Source organism: Sorex araneus, chromosome 1 (assembly GCF_027595985.1).
Source record: "Sorex araneus isolate mSorAra2 chromosome 1, mSorAra2.pri, whole genome shotgun sequence".
In the NCBI taxonomy this organism is placed as follows: Eukaryota; Metazoa; Chordata; class Mammalia; order Eulipotyphla; family Soricidae; genus Sorex; species Sorex araneus.
The window spans coordinates 257,911,577-257,928,060 of record NC_073302.1 but is presented as its reverse complement, the minus strand read 5'-3'; the positions used below and the strand labels follow the sequence as shown (position 1 = coordinate 257,928,060).

At 35.4% G+C, this 16,484-nt stretch overlaps 1 protein-coding gene and 1 non-coding gene across 2 annotated transcripts in view; one reads left to right on the top strand and one right to left on the bottom strand.

The window, feature by feature from the left end:
* LOC129402154 (meprin A subunit beta-like) overlaps window positions 1–16,484 on the bottom strand; it is a 170,922-nt gene that overhangs the window by 63,856 nt on the left and 90,582 nt on the right. The window lies entirely within an intron of this gene.
* LOC129401315 (U6 spliceosomal RNA) lies at window positions 10,851–10,957 on the top strand. Its single transcript, XR_008628246.1, has one exon. It is a non-coding gene; the product is annotated as a U6 spliceosomal RNA (small nuclear RNA).

The following is a 16,484-nucleotide window of genomic DNA, read 5'->3' as shown; positions in this document are numbered from 1 at the left end:
GCCTCTTTTGCTATGAAAGTTCTTTTGCTATGAAAGTTCTTTTTAAATAAAGATAAAATTTTATCCTTATCTGTATAACTCCTCTCAGACTTCACTGTGATCTTCATTTTATTCATCTGAAGAGCGAGTGCCTTTGTGAAATTCTGTAAAATTCTCACTGTACTGACCTTCCTCAATCATCTAGTCAAACACAACAATGCTTCTGTTAAAATCAGGTGGCAGGTTAGGGGCGGAGAAGGGGATAAAAGGAAAGTTGGGAACACCAGTGGAGCCACAGGGGGTGGAATTTGTGTTAGAACATTCTATATCTAAAACCATTGATGACTTTGTAAATCGTGGCACTTTAATGAAATCATCATCATCATCATCATCATCATCATCATCATCATCCCATTGATCTTCGATTTTCTCGAGCAGTCTCAGTAATGTCTCCATTCATCCTAGCCCTGAGATTTTAGAATCCTCTTTTTACTTAACAATTTGCTCGAGTGGGTCCAGTAACATCTCCGTTCATCCTAACTCTGAGATTTTAGCAGCCTCTCTTTACTTGTCCTTCCCAACGGTGCTGCATTGGAGGATCTTTCAGGGTCAGGGGAATGAGACCCATCATTGTTACTAGTTTTGGCATATGAATACACCACGGGTAGCTTGCCAGGCTCTCTCAATAATGAAATTATATGTATATATATATATTTTTAAGTGAATTAACCAAAATGTGTGGAAACCTTCCAAATACCTTTGTCAAAGGCATCAATCAAGAACTAAAAATGTCCTTGACAGTCATAGATATAAATTATTTTGGAAGTCAGGCTGTCAACCAAAATGGTAACTGTATAATCCTTAAATTCACCTTACCACAGCCTTTCATTTTAATCAAAGAATACATACTATAGTATCATGGAGATTTGACTGCTTCATTCAAAAATAGTCATATTATAGCTAAGCAATATTTTGACCCTATGTTCCAGGGAAAGGAATACTCTAAGCAACAGGACATAAATCTGATTACTGTGAAATAAGCCTTCAGAAAAATTATCTTTAATCTCACTGAAAAAAATTCTTGCAAATACTGAAGAGGAGTCTGTGTGCCACAAAATTTCAAGTAATAGAATATTTGGTTCATGTGAAACATCAAAAGAAAGCATAAACTCCTGATTATTATCCAATGGCCTGAACACAATGTTCCTGAGAATCTTAAACAGTGACTTCTAAGGAGATAGCTTCACAAACAACCAAATCTGGCCTATTTGCATTATTGTCAGTGCTATTGTTACTTGTCTAACTTTTTCAATTCCTTACATGAGCCAATACTTCCTCACATTTTCTAATCCATTGCTAAGGGATAAGACTTCCTGACAGTTGGAGAAAATAAAAAAAAAATCAAAGCCAACTCTCCATAATCTTTTAAATGCTAACCATCCCAAAGTGAAAATGTTTTATCCTAGTAACAATTGCTTAGCTAATAGGCCAACATAGTTTGTCTTTTGATTTCATAGGAATTAAACTTGTAACACAATATTAATTCTTCATATATTTATAAAAATATACACTTTTATTAAATACTTCTGTGAAAACAACATGCCTAATGAAGTGAGTCTGGATTAGAACTTCAAGAGAATCTCTAAAGTTACAATTTTAATAAGACAAACTTTAGCTAATGAATGTCAGATCCTTTTTCTTATGTCCCTTGTTAATCCAAAGTAATAGCAAGGTAACATTTTTCTAGTCAATGTATCTTTCCTTAAATCTCTCAGAGGACATCCAAGAAAGTATCTTTCTGGTATCAAGGGAGAAGATTACTGAATTCTAGATGAAACTCACTTGATGTGGAATGTATGCAGAGAAAATTCCTGATCAAAAGTAAGAAATCTGAAAAAAATAAAACATTCTCTAAATGTTGGTAGTCTAGGCAGAAGACTCTAGGCAGACACTCACTCAAGGCTGAGTCATCCGGGGCAACCCCATAGGGAGGCGGATTAGCCCAGGGACTGCAGATCAGTCAAACTCTACCACTCCATTCAGAAGTTTGGACTTCCTGGAGGGACATCTTAAACTCTACACTGATAAACTACTAGTAGCACATCAGGGTGTATGGGATGTAGCATAGAAAGTAACCAACCTCAACTAACAAAATGCAAGCAAAGAAGGATTAAACTGCAACAAAATTTTAGTAATATTTTATGTAAGGATATAATGGCTTCAAGATAAGATACAACAATAATTACTAACTCACTTCTAAAGAAACGTTTTGGTGATCATTCTCTTTGCAAATTATTAATAACAAGAAATATTACAAAAAATTATTGAGGGCTTGCTATGGCGGCAGACTTAAGGGGCGGTTGAGGAAATGGAAACAATGGTGGAGAGAAGGTGTAATGGTGGTGGGAATTGGTGCTGGAATATTGAGTGCATATAACATTCATGCAAATCGTCATAAACAGGTTTGTAAACAGCAATGCTTATATAAAGTGTAAGGAGAAAATTGGGGGGAAAATTAAATAAACATTGGTAGTCTAAGAGAAAAGTGTCCATGTATCCATGCTAACAAACTGCATTTCTATAGAGCTAATAAATGCATCTCCAGTAAAGTGATGATATTTCTTTGTGGAATTAAAAAATAATTCTTACATATGCTAGAGTATGTGGCTTGTTAGTTTTTGGTGAGGTTCATGTGAATCTCACTGTGAGATAGGCATTTTCTAATCTGCTCTTTTCCTGTTGTTTATAACCAAATAAATCCATATGGTGCAGGAATGACTGATTGATTTTTTGAGTGTGACAGCGTTTAGCAAACAGATAAATCTTTGCCTGATTTTCATTTGAGAAACTTTCCTTTTATATGCAACAAATAAAACTAGGGCCTGTGTTCATGTGTATCAGCTCTGTCAAATAAGTTGGTAATAAATAGAGCAGAAATTCATTCAACATGCACTTGTAAAACTCAACTAAATCTCTCTTGATTTTTGTTAAATCATATAGAAGCCATTGTATCGAGTTCACAAGCAAACAGCAATTTAGAATTGAGTCAGCTTTGAATATGAATAGAGCTTTAGAAAATCCTTCAAATTAATATTAATTCTATTTATAGAAAAACAAGTTTTCACAAGGTGACATTTTTCCTTGAAAACACACGTTAAGTTCACTCAAGTGCTATATCGCCAGAATATCTAATCATCACTAATTTTCTTTCTCCAGGAAGATAAAGTCAGCCATGTTCACATTTGTGCAACCAGGATTTTCATGAAAAGGTTTTGATAGGTTCCAAAAGGTCTAGGGTTTCAGACCCTTTCTAGTGAATGTCTAATAAATGTTACCATTTAAATAAATGACACCTAGATATGTAGAACTTAGATCAAAGTTCAGTTAGTGGACTTCAGGAAAAACTCTTATCATTACTAAAGAATGCAGATCACCTAGATTTAAGGATAGTTCTAGAAACAACCATTTAAACATGAGAAACATATCTTAATTTATATAGGTCCAGAAACAGGAGTCAAGAATTTGTCTTATTAAACGTATCCCTTTCTCATCATATGAAATCCCTTCCTCTTTCTTAAAACCCTAGTTTAGCATAGAACGTAAATGCCATTTACTTTAGATTTTACAAGCAAAAAAGTCTACATATGTATATTAAATGTAGTACTCTCTCCTGTCTATCTGAAAAGAATTTATCTAACCTTTGAATAAGACAGAGAATGGGGGGAACATCTTCCTGTACCTCCATACTAAGCAAGTCCATATAAACACTGTAAATATACAGTGTTTCCATGGTTTAAGTAATGAATTTAGAGGTGATATAGTAGAGGAGGTAGGGCACTTGTTTGCAAGCACCGACTTGGGGCCGATCCCTAGCAACTTTTATGTTCCTTTGTGCCTCACCAGAAATGATACCTGAACACAGGGGTAGGAAAAGGTCTGATCACCAGTAAGTGTGAGCCCAGAACAAAACAAAACAAAATATGAAGTGATAAAGTTCTATCAGTTAGCAAAATCTGTTTCTGGGGGAAGCCTATGTGATTTAAAGATAGAACATAGTAAAACAAGGTCAAAATTTCTACAGTAAAATATTAAAAGAAATTCATAAGTAGAAAAATGCTGAAATTTTAATAAATAATAATATGTAAATTATGAATATATGAATTAATTTCATTTTAGATGCTCTTGGTAGGATTTTTTTTCCTACTTGTAAAAGTTCCTTTACTTCCTTCCAAAACTGGGATGCAGGGGTGAAGTACAGAGCCCCATCTATTTGCAAGAATGAGATCCTCTGGAAAATATCTAAAAGAATAAAAAAACTCATTAGCAAGTTGTCTTTCATAGTTTTGCTTTCTTTATCCCAGACATATGAAAGAGAAAAACAAATACATCAAAAGTTCAATTATAATAAGCTCAGAAAGAAAGAACGTTAAGATTACATAAAAGAGAAAACATTGACATCCCCTTCCCTTTCTGGACAGCTGCAAAACATTGCCATATAGCTTATTTCTTATTGTGCACCTCATTTAAGTATAGGGATATGTAAAATCATAATAAATGCTATTTCACTCATATATTCTCCTTATCCAAAAATTGATATCATTTCCCTTCATCATTACAACTAGTTGCCCCCTTTTTTTTCCAATAACAAAAAACTACTGAACAATAGAAAATAAAACCTTATCAATTGTATTTTGGTCAAACTGAGGACAATAAAGAAAGGGCAACCATGCTAAAAAAATATTCGGATTCGGAAATAACAAAAACAAAAAGTAGACATGCAAATGTTCACTGCACAAAGATCTTTTCTACATGGAAATTTAAATTATTGATCTTTGGGAGAGCTAATCCAAACTAAGCTTCATGTCATCTGTATATATAAGAGCTTGAAGTAAACCTGTGAAATTCATCCTGATATAAACAGGATTAGAAAGGAATATTTATTGTCCTGAGAAATGAAACAGAATACTATCACCGTAACTTCACTCTATTAACTTAAACATGTCAAGAAACACAATCTCTTTCTGTAGTGAAAGTCTGGCTAATTACTTGTATTATCTTGTTATCCAGGTTTCACAACAGGTAGTTGATAAATTTTAATTGCCACATCCCTAAAGACTGTAGATTAAGGAATAAACACACTACAAAAATTTATCTCTACTGATTACCTTCAAAATTCTTAATAATGTAGTTAAGAAATGATTTTAAACATTCCCTTTGAAAATAATAGACCAGTGTTTTGTTGTTTTTGTTACTATTATAAAGTGATGATAGCTATTGTCAGCAAAGAATTTATCACCCAATGCTTATGTTTGCAGCAGTTTATACTTTCATGATAATTGGGATAAGTCTAGGAATTGACACTGAAACAGAGACTCAGCTTCTTCAGGAAAAAGTCTATTTTATTATAAAACATTTTTGCTGAATAGCACAAAGCCAACAATAGATAGTAGAAATAACCACTCTGTGACAAAATTCACCTGAAGATCAAATCACAGCTGATATTCTTGCCAGTTTTTTTTTCAAAAACAAAACCAGGTAAAAGATATGTGCATATAAAACAGATTTTATTTAGTTTTTACATATTGGTGTTTTAACGTTAAAAATATTTTCTTTTTAAATTCTGACTTAACCTGATATTTTCCTGTGGTAAGAAAGCTACTATTATTTCTTACATATATAGAATTAATAATAAGTAAACATGAAGTTTTAGTACTCATCAGATAATTTCATAATGTTTATATATTATAGCATAAAACTTTATTAATTTAATTCAGATAGCTTATATTGTCTCATAGGATAAATTTTTGAGTTCTGTAATATACTCCCCAAACACAACTTAACTACAAGGATTAGAGGACTAAACATGCATTAATAAATCATATGGGTATAATCCAGTGGTCTTCGCCCGCCGGGAGCTCTGCTTGGGGTGAGGAGGGAAGCTGGAGCCCATCCCCTCTGAGAGGCCCCGGGGGAGATAGCCAGGCATGCGGGCAAGAGACTCTCTGTTCAAAAATAGGCAGCTAAATATCAATACTTTTAAATTGTCAAAGTAAGAGAACAGTCAACCTTAATACCCGTGCAAACATTCATTTCAACTAAGGATTTCTATAAACTATAAAAAGATATTTAGTGACTATTTCACACTTCACTAGTCTTATATAGTAAAATTATTTTACTATCAAGTAGTAGTTATTTTTCATAACATAAAATAAAAAATAAAAAGAAGACAATATTTTAGACAAGATGTTCATCTTTTGGATATCCATCAAGTAAATTAAGTTTTAAATGAAAATCTAATTTTTATGGATGCATTTATTAGTTAGGGTAAATCATTTATGATGTACTATACAATCTCTTGACTCAAAGGATTTTGTTAAACACTAGAATTAAAGTATTTCATAAAACTCAAAAATAAAAACTATTTTATTATGTTTTAATAATAATTAAATAAAATAGTAATTTGATAAAAAAAACCAACTATATTACATATAAAGATAAAATTCTTATGTAAGGATGTATCAGTATATACATATATCAATGTGATAATGTATCAATAGTTAATAAATAGAACTGTGTTATTTGCAAATATACAATATATTATTTATATTATTTATATATATTATTTGCAATAATATTCGACTTCATATTTGGCACCTGAAAAACCAATAATCAGTCCAATTTTAATGTAAAAATTAAACAATTATAATTTTATACAATCATAGTAAAATATTAATATCAAGAAGTAAAAATACATATTCAATGTTAACAAAAAAGTTCACCAAAATTTTTTAAATCATATGATAAAATGAACCTTAAATAAAATTAAAAGACAAGAACTATTTTAGAGTTGGTTTGAGACTACAGTCTATGGAGTGTCAGCTTTTTCAAGCAACTTATAGGCAAGAAGGAAGAGATAGTACTGAGATTAAGGAGCTTCCCTTCCACACAGTTGATTCTGGTCCACAGGTAGTCCTTTGAATTGTTATAAGTAATCCCTGGAAAAAGAAGTAAGGTGTTCCAGGTGTGTCCCAAACCCCCAGCATTTTTTTTTTTTTTACTGGAACACATCTATTTCTCTTCACTCACTCATATAGTTTCCTAATGTCTGAGGTTGCTTTCATATTACAATGACACAACACTAGAGTATTATGACCAAACCAATATTATGACCAAACCAATATCACTGTATCATTGTCATCCCGTTGCTCATCGATTTGTTTAAAGTGGGTTCAGTAATGTCTCCATTTATCCTAGCCCAGAGATTTGAGCAGCCTCTCTTTACTCATCCTTCCAGACAGAGCCGCATCAGAGGCTCTTTCATGGTCAGGGGAATCAGACCCATCATTGTTACTGTTTTTGGCATATCAAACACACCACGGGGAGCTTGCCAGGCTCTGCCGTGCCGGCAGGATACTCTCAGTAGCTTGCCGAGTTCTCCAAGTGGGAGAACTAGACAATAAGAGGTTGCATGGCCAGAATGTGAATGCGGCTAGGTGCTTCCAGAAGTTTTGTTTCGTAGTCTCTGGATTTGGGCATTATATGGGATTACATGGAGCCTGGGGAAGTTTGTGGGTGTGGCTGCCAAGCTACTGGAAAATGGGGGACCTGGGTGAAGGAAGCCCAGTCTCAACCCTAGCAGGCTTGGAGATTTCAGGCCCAGGTCCCGAAAACCTGGGTTCCTCTGCTAGTTCCTTCATGTGGTAGGTCCATCTGAGCATACGAAGAGTGACCTTGAGCATGGCTGTAGCTGGGTTTTGGCAGTATTTGGCATTCGGCGGGGAGGGAAACTCAACCAGCCCCCCTCTGAAGGGCCCTGGTGAACACAGCCAGGTGTGTGGTAGGAGACTCTGCAAACCAATATAGCTTACAAAATCTAAAGTATTTATAACCAAATACTTTAAAGAAACCAAAAAAAAAACCATTTTCTATTCATCTAGCAAACAAAAACTAATCATTCAAAATGGTCATCAAATTAATTGTCAACCATAGAAAGTTTCTTTTATTATTTATAGCACTGCAAGAAAAATAACAACTACCATTCTTTTTTAAGTTTTATTTTTATAAAACTGTTCACAACAATGTATTATATTCAATATTCCAACATCCATCCCACCACCATTACAACTTCCCACCACCATTATTTAGAATTTTCCCACCATCTTCCAAGTCTGCCCCATAGGAAAATGCTAATTTATTTTATATTGCTTGTTATGAGTAATCCACTAACAATTATCCATAAAGGAGGTTTCCTTAGGGGAAAGTGTGTGAAAATTATTCTCATGTTAGAGTCAATAAGCTCCTGTATAGGAGATCACTAGCATTTTTTTAATTAATTACTTCCTTTATTAGATTGTTGTAGAGATCTCTCTGGTGAAGATATGGGGGTGTCAAGCATACAGAAGTAAGATTGATATAGAGTTATATGTGTGTATAAAATTCTGCGTCATGCATGGTGGGAGATCACAAACATGTTGCTATAGGTTGAGTCTTGTGTGCTAATACATATATATGCATATATGTGTGTATGTGTGTGTCTGTGTATATATATATATATGCACATATATGTATAACTGTATCACTGTCATCCCATTGCTTATCGATTTGCTCAAGCGAGCACCAGTAATGTCTCCATTGTGAGACTTGTTACTATTTTTGGCATATCGAATATGCCACAGGTAGCTTGCCAGGCTCTGCCATGAAGTTGAGATACTCTCAGTAGCTTCCTGGGCTTTCTGAGGGGGATGGAGGAATCAAACCCAGGTGCAAGGCAAATGCCCTACCCACTGTGCTATCGCTCCAGCCTATATATATATATATATATACATATATATATGTGTGTGTGTGTGTGTATATATATACACACACACATATATATGTGTGTGTTAGTGTGTGTATGTATATATACATTAATCAAATATTATATATATATATTTGATCAAGGTAGGTTGACTTTTACTTTACACCCAATCAAATGTGGTATGCTACTACTTTGGGAATTCTAAATTATAAATAAGGTGCTAGAACTGAAGCTAAATTTTTAATTGGATGGTGATTTGGGGCTCCCAAGACATCTCTATAGCATGTTGCTCTCTTCCTCGATTTATTTGAGAGTGTCTGGATCGTGCCAGTTAATAAACTTCTATGGTGCCCAAAGGCTGTATGTGGGCATGACTTCTAGGCACCCAGAAGCACAGGGAGATGTGGGGAGGGTGCCCATTCCAGTCTCCATGTTAGCCTGGAGGTTTCAGTTACAAAAACTGAATACCTGTTTTTTTTTTTTTTCAGCACCTTCATTCTCATGCATGAGGGGCTCATCCTGAGACTGTAAAGATTGTCTATGAGCATGGTGCCAATTGGGTTCTAGTGTTTGCAGCTGCCAGGGTTATTTTGGGGTAGGTGGAAGGATTTCACCTGCCCTCCCCCTTTGAGGCACCCCAGGTAAATTCAGCCTGGCACAGAGTGAGGAAGCGTCTCTGCAGCATGATTCTTTCTTCTGATATTTATTTGTGGGTCTAAAACTACCATTTTTAAAGTATCTTAGGGGCTCAGAGGCTCAGTACTCTCAGAAGATGGCAAAGAAGATATTTATAGGAGTCAAAGTCTCAGTCCCAGTGATTCAATGCAAGTCTATCAACAAAGAAACAAAGGGGATTTTTATTTGTGTTTTTTACTTTGCTTTATTTATTTGGAAGGGGTGGGGGACTCAAGTGTAGTAATCAGAGATCACTTTTGGTAACACGAATTGTACCCAAATAACCTGTAGGCAAAACAAGCGTCTTGCCCACTGTACTATCTCTCCAGCACAAAGCATAGCTCCCAATACAATAGTGACTGCAAGATAGCACTGCACTGTCTTAGCACTGTCGTCCTGTTGTTCATAGATTTTCTCAAGCGGGCACCAGTAACGTCTCCATGGTGAGACTTGTTGTTACTCTATATTTGGCATATCAAATGTGCCACAGGTAGCTTGCCAGGTTCTGCCATGCAGACGGGATACTCTTGGTAGCTTGCCGGGCTCTCCTAGAGGGGCTGAGGAATCGAAACTGGGTTGGCCGAGTGCAAGGCAAACGGCCTACCTGCTGTGCTATTGTTCCAATCCAGTGACAGCAAGATAGGAGAAAAAACTAACAAATTAAATAAGGTAAAATAAATTACTTTTAATTATTCTTTATGTAGAAAAGTTGCTATTTTTCCTCCATTTTTGTAGGAAAAGATTTCAATTTTAATTGCTTTACTATACTTTAAAATCCTACATTCCACAGTATCAAAGGATATATGATATGTTATTTCCTCTAGTGTGGAAATTAAGCATCCATTGGCAGTAGTAAATCAGATATTTAATCCATCAGTCATTCCTATTCATTAATATTTTCTTAACTTTAGGATTTAAGCATTTTAACCATGATATCAATAGGCATTGATTTCTGTTCTGAACAGAAGATATAAGACAACCCAATGAAATGGCAAAACAGCTGGATCTCATTCCCCTGACCCTGAAGAGCCCCCAGTGCAACATCATTAGGAGGGCCAAGTCAAGATCAACTTCTAAGATCTCAGAGAAAGGATGAAATGAGATGTTACTGAGCCCGCCTGAGAAATCGATGATTAACGGGATTTCGTGATTGTGATTGTGATTTTAATGAATCATCATGAGATACATTTACAAACTTACAGACTTTCATGATTGCATTTCAGTCAAACAATGTTCAAGTACCCATCCCTCCACCAGTGCCCATTCCCCACCCCCAATGTTCCCAGTATCCCTCCTGCCACCCCCACCCCTTCCCACCTCCTGCCTCTGTGGCAGGCACAATCCCTCTCACTTGCTCTGTCCTTTTGGGTGTTGTGGTTTGCAGTACAGGTAACAAGCAGCTATCGTTTCGGCAGCACATATACTAAAATTGGAAGGATACAGAGAAGATTAGCATGGCCCCTGTGCAAGGATGACACACAAATTTGTGAAGCCTTCCATATTTTTAAGTAGAGAGAGAGAGTATGGGAAACATTGTCTGCCATGGAGGCAGGGGGAGGGTGGGAAAGGGGGAGTATACCGGGGATACTGGTGGTGGGGAATGTGCACTGGTGGAGGGATGGGTGTTTGATCACTGTGTGATTGTAACCCAAACACGAAAGCTTGTAACTATCTCATGGTGATTCAATAAAAATTAAAAAAAAAAAAAAAAAAAAAAAAACAGCAAAGAGAAGCACACTTGCCATATAAGCAAAATTTCTTTTTCATGAGAAAATTCAGAGAAATAATCAATTAAGTGTACATAAAGGAAAACCCAATTTAATTAAACTACCCAGAAATCACAGATCCATCAAATATCAAATATCAAAGTAAGTACAAAATGAAATGAGTTGGTATAAAAACTCATGTTGAAATATTTCCAAATACACGAAAGTTCTTTGGAAATGTTCAAATATAATGAAGAAATTATTCTCTGTCAATCTTTCAGTGATTCCACTGCATATTTTCTCTCCCAGGAACAACTGTTCAGTTGTAACATAGTAAGTGTTTTCTAAATCTACCTATAGGGGCTTTTCTGTTTCCTGTCATCTGCAGGCCATATTCTATAAAACATTAGCCATTTTTTTTAACTTTCCACCATTTGTTCTAACTTTCCTGATATGTTTACTGTCACAGGTTATTCCATTTATAGAGTAACTATATCCATTTTGCCATATCCATTTGTTCTATCACTTCTTCCATTGTTCATGACTTTGTCAAATCTTTACCTTTCTATCATTTCAAATTCACAAATCATGATCTAACTGGTTCAAAAATTGAAATGACAAATATGTTTGGACATGGAGCAGTAAATTAGTAAGGACAATCTGTTTATATAGTTTTCTGGGCTCTAAATTCTTTGCCTCTGATGATCAGGTTGTCTGTTTCCTGGTAGAGGGAGGGTATATTTCACAGAGAGATTTGTTTTATGTTTCAAGGGCATAAAGAAGGATCAGAAAGTTCTTCTTACACTGACTTTTCTCAAGTAACTTGAACTAAAAAAAAAAATCAGTATTACAAAACGGCATATTTGGAAACAGCCTATTTTGCCCTCATTCAACCTATAAATTAAAATTTTCTGTACGTGCTCTTATAAATGTTAAAGTTTTTAATATTATGAACTTTATATTATTGTTTAATAATGTACAGTTTTACTTTTATCTGAGTTGAATCAGTAATTCTCAGTCTCTTTCACTTATGACTTCTTTTTCAAGTATTTAACTCTTTCATGAATCTTTAATAAATAAGCACTAATATGCCTCAGTATGATATCTGCAAAAAAAACTCCAATAATTTCCTCGGATTCAGAAATACTATCTCTGTATAGCTGAAATAGTTATGAGCACTTGCTCTGTTTACATAGAATTGTCTGTCACTGTCACTACACAAGTCTGGAAAAGGTGAGGATCTGGGTATACAGAAATGCAGAGTATAGCATTTTATCTTAATTATCTGTGTGAAGCCAGAAGTAGTATTTTTCTATGTAAAGGGACTCTAGTGTGACACTACACTAGAGTCAGTCTACAAGCAGCCTAAAAAGTTTTGACCATCAAAATTCTACTATAGCCATGGGATTGACTTGGAGCATCACAACACTCAAATTAAAAAAAAAAAATTCCAAAGACTACTGTAAAAAGCTATTTGAAATAATTAATGTGGTAAAATGGTAGGCTACAAAATAATTATACCCAAATCTGTTAAATTTCTATATGTTAGTAATAAATTAGAATAAAGATTATTAAAAAACACAATTTTATTGATAGCAATTTATATCAGGGACACAGGATGCTTCAGCAAGAAAGCGTGTGATTAGGCTCGAGTCACAAGTTCAATCACTGGACAACCCACATCTGTGTATTTTGGTCCGCATGGTTCTGCTCTCTATGGTACTTGGTGTCTTAGCAGAGCACTCAATCCCAGGTGCACAATTTTACGTGAGCACTGCAATTAAAGGTGTGTGTGCACCGTGTCTAGGAGTATGACTCCCCGCTCCCTGCAAAAGTGCCTGAATGAGCATCATTATGACCCCTGAGAGCACTGAAATCAGAAAGTGCACAAGCACAAGTAGAAAGTATACAACCCTCTGCAGCCAAGGCCCATAAGTAGGTGTGCAATGTGTCACAACTAAGTATGTTTCCAACAGTCAGTGAATGCAACAACAAAAACGAATGGGAAGAGAAATTTTATTTATTTATTTATTAAAATGTTTTATGTGATTTAGCATTGTGGTGTGTGCCTTTTATTTATTTATTTTCCTTTTTGGGTCACACCTGGTGATGCACAGGGGTTACTCCTGGCTCACGCACTCAGGAATTACTCCTAGCGGCACTCGGGGGAGCATGTGGGATGCTGGGGATAGAATCCAGGTTGGCCGCATGCAAGGCAAATGCCCTACCCTCTATGCTCTCACTCCAGGCCCGGGAAGAGAAATTTTAAATGAAATAATTTAGAACAAATTTCACTTGGTAGTGAAAAGCTTGAACACAGAAAACTATATTATTAAGAAATAGACACAAGATATTTTATGTCATGTATTTCATGTATTTTGAGAAATTAACATCATTAAATAGTGTAGGTTACTTAATGAAACAATTTCAAAACAATCCTTATCAAAAAAAATCCTTATCAAAATATCAATAGCAACTGACCACAAAAATATGGTAAATTCTAATATATATAAATTTATAAAACCCATGTGTACATGGATTATTTATGGAGTAAATACATATTTATATAAACACGCAGTCATGCAATGCTCCAACACCTATTTCTTCACTAGTGTACATTTTTCATAACTAATTTCCCCAGTTTCCCTCCCTCCCACCACCCAACTGCCACAGCCTGCCTCTATGGCAGATCTCTCTCTCTCTCGCTCTCTCTCTCTTTTTCTCTCTCACCCACCTCTCTCTCCTCTCTCTCATTTTTCTTTTTAGCACTGTGTTCTGCAATACTGTTACTGAAAGGGTATCATGCATACCCTTTACCTCCTTTCAACACCAAGTTCTTGCCCAAACTGATCACTTCCAACTATCTTCTGACATTTTTCTAAACGTTTTATTCAATAAAACCTACCTTGCATCTCAAAAGAAAGTAAATTAAAGGCATTGTAAAACAAACCAGAATCAAAGCGAAAAGGACATCCCACTGAATAGAAAATGGCATTTTAATATCCTATATCTGAAAACAGCAAAATATTAAAAGACTCATAAAATGCAGCAACAATCTGTTAAATAATGGCCCAGGCTCTTGAAAAAACACTACTCCAAGAAGAAAATATAATCAATAGACATATGAAAAAATGTTTATCAAGCCTTATTTTTAGGAAGATACAAGTATTATCACTCAAAAATTATCTAACATCTGTGAGAAATAAAGTGGCCAGAAAAAAATATGTAGAGCAGGAAAAACCTTTTACACTCTGTGATCAAGAAAATTAGTACAATCAATATAGATAACATTAGAGAGATCCCTTTAAAAAAATCTACTAAAAAGAATAAAAAATCTACTAAAGGAAAATCTGTACAATTCAGTAATCACTTCTAGATAGTAACTGAAAAACTACAAAAATATTTGGGCTAATGACAGGACCTACCTTGCATGTCTGATGTCGAAAGTTTGATACCCAGCACAATCCCCACATCATCACATGAGAATCCCCTCATTACCACTCTGAATTCCTTTTGTCACAAGTGTGCGACCCTGATATACTGCAACCAAAATGTGAGTCTTGGTACTGCCACTGTTAAGCGCGGAATTCTGGGTTCCCAAGCGGTGAGACAGACAGAAACACTAACTGGATAATGCAAAAGCAAAAGGAGTTTTATTTCAGTATACTTGGGTTATACTATCTCACCCACAGAGTGGAATCTTGATAACAACCCCAACTTGAGGCAGCAAGGGTTTGATTACATAAGCAGTACATGCCTAATTGTTTCAAAAAGAATCCTACTTACCAAACAAAGTTGTTTTGGCAAGTGTCTAGGGTAACAGTAGTTAGGCAACAATTAAACAATAATTTCCAGTATCAGTACCAATTTTATGATTACACAGACTTCTCGTTTTTTGGGAGTTAACAGAGAGCAACTTCTGGGACTTTGTGAGAATTGATTAATGGAGCCCACTTGCTGAGCCCAGGAACTTTCCCAGATGGGTTCAGGTTAGCTAGTTACAAATTGATTTATTGCTGGGAAACTGAATCTGTTTCAGTTCCAGGAACTGAACCTGAGGTCCACCTGATTTTTCTCATTTCAGCCACCTGTCATGGCATCAGTTTCGCCCTTACACCACCACTGGGCAATTCCTTCAAATTATCTTACTCCGTTCAGAAATCTTGATGCCTGAGGGTGGCAGATAAAACCAGGTTGTTTGACCAGAAACTTCTTTTTTTATATGGCACTCCATGCATTTGTAATAAAATTTTGTTCCTATAAACTGCTTTATTAAATTTTTCAGATTGCCCAAAAGAAGCTGTATCACTGTATCACTGTCATTCTGTTGCTCATCGATTTGTTCGGGCAGGCACCAGTAACGTCTCCATTGTGAGGCTTGTTACTGTTTTTGGCATATCGAACACACCACAGGTAGCTATCCAGTCTCTGCCGTGGGGGCGAGATACTCTCGGTAGCTTGCTGGGCTCTCCGAGAGGGACGAAGGAACCGAACCAGGGCCAGTCGAGTGCAAGGCAAACACTTTACCCACTGTGCTATTGCTCCAGCCCAAAAGAAACTAGAAGGAGAGTATTTTCTTACCTACATGATAATTTTTTTAAAAAAGTAAATCACAACCTGGGTGATTTATCACAGAAATAGACAGATGAGGAAAAATGCCCATGTCAACAGACATCAGATACAGAATTCTTTGTTGAATCAAAGCTCCAAGCAAATCATGAAGTAAAGTAAAAGACATGTAAATAATAAAATAAGCTCCAGGCAACTATGAGCCAGATAACCTTTTCTTCTTTTTCAACCTCTGTACCTCATTTACCTTTTTTCATGTTTTACTCTAACCTTATTTTGCCCTCAATCAATCCTAAAGTATGTCTCTGGTTTTCTCTAATATCCCAAGGTCTACATTCATTTGAATTCTACTTGAAAAGTATAAAATATATCAAAATTATCTTCAAAATTATCTTCAAAGTTCTGTTTTCAATTATCTACACATGAATTCAGTTCCATAATACATTCACTGCAAAATGCTAATAGTTGTAGAAGAAAAACATTATTCTCAGAAGAATTTGCATCTTTAAAGCTCTAACAACTTAAACAATGTATAAATGTTAAACTTCAGAAGTCACACAGGTAAACGTGAGGATAAAATTTTAATATTCCAGAGCTATTACAGTGTTTGTTATTGAGACTATAATTTTTCTTCTTACCTACCAAAGGGTGATTCTTATACTAAATGTAGCTGCAATCACAAACCATATATAAACTCAATATATACACAGTGTGGGAGAGACTACTAATAATAGCTATCCTTTCATAGATGTTCAAAG